Source organism: Pteropus vampyrus, unplaced genomic scaffold (genome assembly GCF_000151845.1).
Source record: "Pteropus vampyrus isolate Shadow unplaced genomic scaffold, Pvam_2.0 Scaffold477, whole genome shotgun sequence".
Lineage (NCBI taxonomy): Eukaryota > Metazoa > Chordata > Mammalia > Chiroptera > Pteropodidae > Pteropus > Pteropus vampyrus.
Window position 1 is genome coordinate 2,099,220 of NW_011889258.1, and position 6,599 is coordinate 2,105,818.

Sequence of the window (6,599 nt, forward strand, 5' to 3'; positions counted from 1 at the left end):
AAGGTGGAAAATGATATTTCAGGCAAATGGCATTCAGAGAAAAGCGGGAGTAGCAGTACTAATATCAGATGAAATAGACTTCGAAATAAAAAAAGGTAAAGAAAGATACTAAGGGACACTTCATAATGATAAAGGGAATCATTAACCAAGAAGACATGACACTTATTAATATCTAGGCTCCCATTCAGAGAGCCCCGAAATGTATAAAGCAATTACTAACAGAATTAAAGGGAGAAACACACCAAAACTCTATTGTAGTAGGTGACCTAAATACTCCACTGTCAGATATGGACAGATCATCCAAACAGAAAGTCAAGAAGGAAATAACATCCTTAAATGACACATAAGACCAACTGGACATAATTGACATTTACAGATATTTTCATCCCAAAACAGCTCATTATACATTCTTCTCTAGTGCACATGGAACATTCTCAAAGAATGACCACATACTGGGACGCAGAGATAGCCTCAACTAATATAAGAGAGTTGAAATCATACCAATCATATTCTCTGATCATTATGCTTTGAAACTAGAGATCAACTACAAAAAGAAATCAGGAAGAACCACAAATACATGGAGATTTAATAACAGGCTACTGAAGAATAACTGGGTCAGAGAAGAAACAAAAAGAGATCAAGAGATACCTAGAAAAGAATAATAATTCGTACAACATATCAAAACTTTTGGAACATAGCAAAAGAGTTCATAAGAGGAAAGTTCATATCATTACAAGCCTATTTCCAAAAACAAGAATGAGCCCAAATAAACAACTTAACGCTTCATCTTAAACAAACAAACAAACAAACAAACAAAAACTAGAAAAGGGAGAACAAATGAAGCCTAAAGTCAGCAGAAGGAAAGAAATAAAATTAGAGCAGAAATAAATAAAATTGAGAACAAAAAAGACAATAGAAAAAATAAATGCAACAAAGACCTGGTTCTTTGAGAAAGTTAATAAAATTGACAAACCCTTGGCTAAACTCACTAAAGGAAAAGAGAAAGGACACAAATAAACAAAATCAGGGATGAGAGAGGAAATTATGACAGACGCTGCATAAATACAAAAGATCATACGACGATACTGTGAAAAAGTATATGACACTATATTTAATAACCTAGAAGAAATGGTCCAGTACTTAGAAAGATACAACCTTCCTAGACTGAGTCAAAAAGAACTGGAAAATCTAAATAGTCTGATCTGCAATATGGAAATTAAAACAATCATCAAAAAACTACCAAAAAGTAAAAGTCCAGGACCAGATGACTTCACCAGTGAATTCTACCAAACATTCAAAGAAGACTTAATATCTATTCTCCTCAAACTCTTCAAAAAATCTAAGAGGAGGCAATACTTCTCAACTCATTTCATGAGGCCAATATTACCATGATACCAAAACCTGGTAAAGGTAACACAAAGAATGAAAACTGCAGACCAATATTGTTCATGATCGCAGATGCATAAATCCTAAATATGATACTAGCAAACTGAATACAGCAACATATTAAAAAGATTATGCACCACCATGATCAAGTGGGCTTCATTCCAAGGACACAGGGATGGTTCAACATACACAAATCGATTAATGTGATACAAACATAAACAAATTAAAATATAAGAATAATAAGATCATATCAATAGATGCAAAAAAAAAACCTTCAAGATATAGCATCCATTTATGATCAAAACATTCAACAAAATCAGTATAGAAGGAAAGTACCTTAACATAATAAAGGCCATCTATGACAAACCCTCAGCCAACATTATACTTAATGGTGAAAAACTATAAACCTTCCCTCTAAGATCAGGAACAAGGCAAGGCTGTCCACTATCGCCACTGTTATTCAGTATAACAGTGGAGATCCTAGCAAGTGCAACCAGGTAAGATTAAGAAATAAAAGGCATCAAAATAGGAAACAAAGAAGTCAAACTGCCACTATTTGTAGATGACATGATTCTCTATATAGAAAACCCTAAAGACTCCACAAGAACACTACTAGAAACAATAAGCAAATACAAGAAAGTTTCTGGATACTGAGAAAAAAGAACGAGGCTGGAGGTATCACTCTGCCGACTTCAAATTATACTACAAAGCAACAGTCATCAAAACATCATGGTATTGGCAGAAAAACAGACAAACAGACTAATGGAACAGAATCGAGAGTCCAGCAGTAAGCCCATGTATATATATGCAAACTATTTTCAAAAGAAGGGCCAAAAACATGTAGTGGAGAAAGAAATCCTCTTCAATAAAGAGTGCTGGGAAAACTGGAAGGCCACCTGCAAAAGAATGAAATGAGACTATTGCCTATCGCTACATGGCAAAATTAACTCAAAATGGATTAAGGACCTGAATATAAGACCTGAAACAATAAAATACATAGAAGAAAGAATAGGAACTAAACTCATGGACCTTGTACTTAAAGTGGATTTTATGAATTTGACCTCAAAAGCAAGGGAAGTAAAAACAAACAAACAAAAAAAGTGAATGGGACTACATCAAACTAAAAAGCTTCTATACAGCAAAAGAAACCATCAACAAGGTAAAGAGACAACCATCCAATTGGGAGAAGATATTTGCAAGCAATGCCTCCGATAAGGGCCCAATATCCAAAATATACAAAGAACTCATACAACTCAATAACAATAAAAAAACAAACAAACAAACAATACAATTCAAAAATGGGCAGAGGACCTGAACAGACACTTCTTCCAACAAAACATGCAAATGGCCAACAAACATATGAAAAGATGCTCAACGTAGCTAGCTTTTATGGAAATGCAAATCAAAACACAATGAGATACCATCTCACACCTGTTAGAATGGCTATTAACAGAACAAATAATAACATGTGTTGGTGAGGATGTGGAGAGAAAAGAAACCTCATACACTGCTGGTGGGATGGCAGATTGGTACAGCCACTATGGAAAACAGTATGAAGTTTCCTCAAAAAACGAAGAATTGATCTATATAATTAATTCAGTAATCTCTCTACTTGGTATTTACCCCCAAAGACTTGAAAACATACATCAGGAAAGATATTTGCACACCAATATTCATAGCAGCATTATTCTCGGTGGCCATGACATGGGAGCAATCAAAGTGTCCTACAATAGATGACTGGATAAAGAAGCTGTGGTACATATATGCAATAGAATATAATTCAGCCATAAGAAGGGGTGAAATACTGCCATTTGCGACAACATGGATGAACCTCGAGATAATCATGTTAAGCGAAATAATCCAGACAGAAAAACTTGAAAAACACATAATATCATTTACATTTTGGATATAATCCTAAAATCAACAAACGAACAGGGCAAAGAAACAGAGAGAAATGGACAATAGACTAGTGGTTACCAGAGGGTAAGAGGAATGGGGGAGGGGAGAGGTAGATGGGATAAAATGGGTCAAATATGTGGTGATAGAAGGAAATCTAACTAGAGGAGTGGAACACACAATGTAAATATATATATGCCTTACTGTTAGAAACTTTCCAAATTCCATTAACCGACGTCACCATTAAAAAATTAATTAATAAATTGGTAAAAATAAAAATATACAGCTGAATCTTACCGGATTTCCTTAACTAATGTCACCATAAAAATAGTAAATTAATTTTAAAAAATGTGAGAAAAAAAATCTTAAAAACATCAAAGTCCTAGACAAGAAAGTCAGGAATTACCATAGCAAGAAAAAGGGATGGATTACAACTCCAAAGAGCCCAGTGATGAATTAGAGCTGCTTTTGCCCAAGGAGTCTTTGCTGAACAAGTAAATGAAGCTTCAAGGTAGACTTTTTTTAGCATTGGGAATGAAGATAACCCACATGGAGTCTCCTAACTCTGAGTGGTATGTGAGAGCATAAACAGTCTCCACTCGAGAAGAGAAAGTGCTGCCCTGAAAAAACAAGTATTGGTTAAAGTAAAGAGGCAGAAAGGACATTCAGAGAAGAGATTGAAGATATAGGAGAGTTTTCTCATTATAAAATAGAACCTCCAGGGAATACAGTGAAAAATGTTTGGAAGAGGGGGAGCATGAAGAGTGAAGCCTGGCGTAAAATTTTTGAATGGGAGATGTCCTTTTGTTCTCATCCTATGCCACCATCCATGACCCATATCTACCAGAATTCATTACATTCCTGAATGGCATTCTTTCATGTGAACAGATATCCTCAATTCTGTTGCCTTCTTATCCTATCTGTTCACCTATGCTCATGCCTTATACCCCAATTATAACACCTCACTGAAACACCCTCTAACTCAGCAGTTGGCCCAAAAATTTAGGACAGGGAACCAAAATATGTATTTTAGGTAGCGCTGTGCTCAACCTGACACCATTACCAGTGTGAGCATCTGGTCCATCAAAAGGAATACGGGATAGGGAAGTATTTATAAGAACTTACCTGTCACCTTAGAAAAGTATCAGATGTTAGAGACTTATATCAGAAAAATCAGCAAGGAAGGAGAGGGGGAAGAACTCTTGGGACTGGGGTAACATCAGCTGCTTCTTCAATGAAATCTTTGAAGAACAAAGAACAAACAATCTTTTCTAGACCATGGCAATACTAGGCCCAAATTTTAACATTGTAGCAGTAGGTTTGAGTGCCTATCCAGTTTACTGGCAATTCAACATCTAGGAATTTATTCTGAAGAAATTATTAGAAATGTGGGAAAAACTTTATTGATAAATATATACTTCAGCATTAGCTATAATATAGAATAATTGAAAATAATATGTTTGATAATACAGAATAGTTTAAATAACTTGTAGTACATCTAACAAAATGGAGCCATGAAAAATAATGTTGCAAAATCATATTATTTAACATGGGATAATTCTTAAAATATTTTTTTCTAAGTGAAAAAAGCCATTTACAAAATAGTATGTATCTTATGATACCTAAAATTTTAAAATATAAGTGCTCTCTCTTCCTTTCCTCCAACTTCTTCCAACCCCTCATACCCAACTTCATCTATCTATCTCTAACTAGGCCTAGAAAAGCTTACACCAACATATTAAAAGTGGTTATCTCCAGATACTGGGGGTGTGGGTCATTTTTTTTCAGTATTTGCCAAGTTTTCTGCCCATAGGATGCACTTATTTTATAATTATTTGAAAAATATGAGTATTTGGTTAATAAATAGATTTTCTATGGCAATAGGTCACAAATGCTATTTGAAAATTCTTTGATTCAACTTATTTTAATCAAGTTTTAACTTTTCAAATTATATGAACAAAAGAAATGAACAAACTAAATGAAAAAAAGACTCACAGATACAGAAAACTAACTGGTGATTGCCAGAGGGGAGTGGGGTTGGGAGGCTGAGTGAAAAAGGTAAAGGGATAAAGAAGTACAAGTTAGTAGTTAAAAACAGCCACAGAGATTTAAGAGTATAGCATAGGGTATATTATTGTAATGGCTGAGTGTAGTGCCAGATGGGTGCTACAGTTATTGGGGCGGAGGGGGATGCCTTCATGGTTTGTATAATTGTCTAACTTTTAAAAATTTAAAAGAAAAAAAAATATATGAACAAATGGTTTTGGGGGCTACTCTATGAAGGATTAAAATGAAGCAAAAATGACTGTTCTAGAATATATATTCCATGGATGGTTGAATATAGTAGGGAGCAAGTCTAATATAATCTATAATGTTATTTTCTAGGACAAAAACACTGGTAAAGTCCACCACTTCCCCTATGAATCCCAAGTGCTGTTAATAAGGACCAACATATTTTGTTTATATATCAATTTATTGTGGGAAATTTTCACTTCGATTAATACATCTGTATTTAAAAGAAATCAAGCATCAGGAATCATCTTCCCATTCCTCAAAGTTCCAGATAAGGCCCACTGGACTAATTGCTAATCCTGGTATTCAGTTCTCTGGAGATATTTTGTCAAATAGATATGTAGAATAAATAGAAGAGTTTTTCTTTCTCTTTAATTTTTCATCAATTCAAAAGATACTGTGGGTCCAAATATGATACATCTTGGCCATGGAGGGGTGAGAGGTTGGCCTATGTTAGTATATGGCAAATTATGTATCTTCCTGGTGGAAGATTTCCCTGTCATGGTGGCTGGGAAACATAATAACAGCCAACCTGATGTTGACAATGATGATGGTGGCTAGATCACCCTGCTGGATCATTTGTATAAAGATTTTGAGTTATGTCAAGAAAAAGTAAGTGTTGGACAGATGGGGAGGGCACAAAAGGGTACTAGGTTGTGGGGAAAAAGTGAAGAAAAGGACAGTAAGAGTAAAGGCATGAAAATGAGAATAAGTATGGTGACTGCAGTGGGGAGTTAAGAATGGTTATGCAGGGAAGTTAGTTTAGTGGAGCAATAAGTAAGACTGTATGAATAGTGTAGGACCAGACTATGGTGAGAGCTCCTTAGAAGCATAATTTAGGTTTGGTTTGATAATCAGTGGAGAGCTCTCTGAAGTATTTCAGCCTTCATTGTCTTTAGTGCCATATAAAAGTGATGTTTTAGGAAGAAAAATAGCTAGCAATTATTGAATACTTTCCCTGTTCCAGACAGTGTTACAGTGATGTTTAAGAGGGTGACCTCTGGAGTTGGACTTCTTTAGTTCAG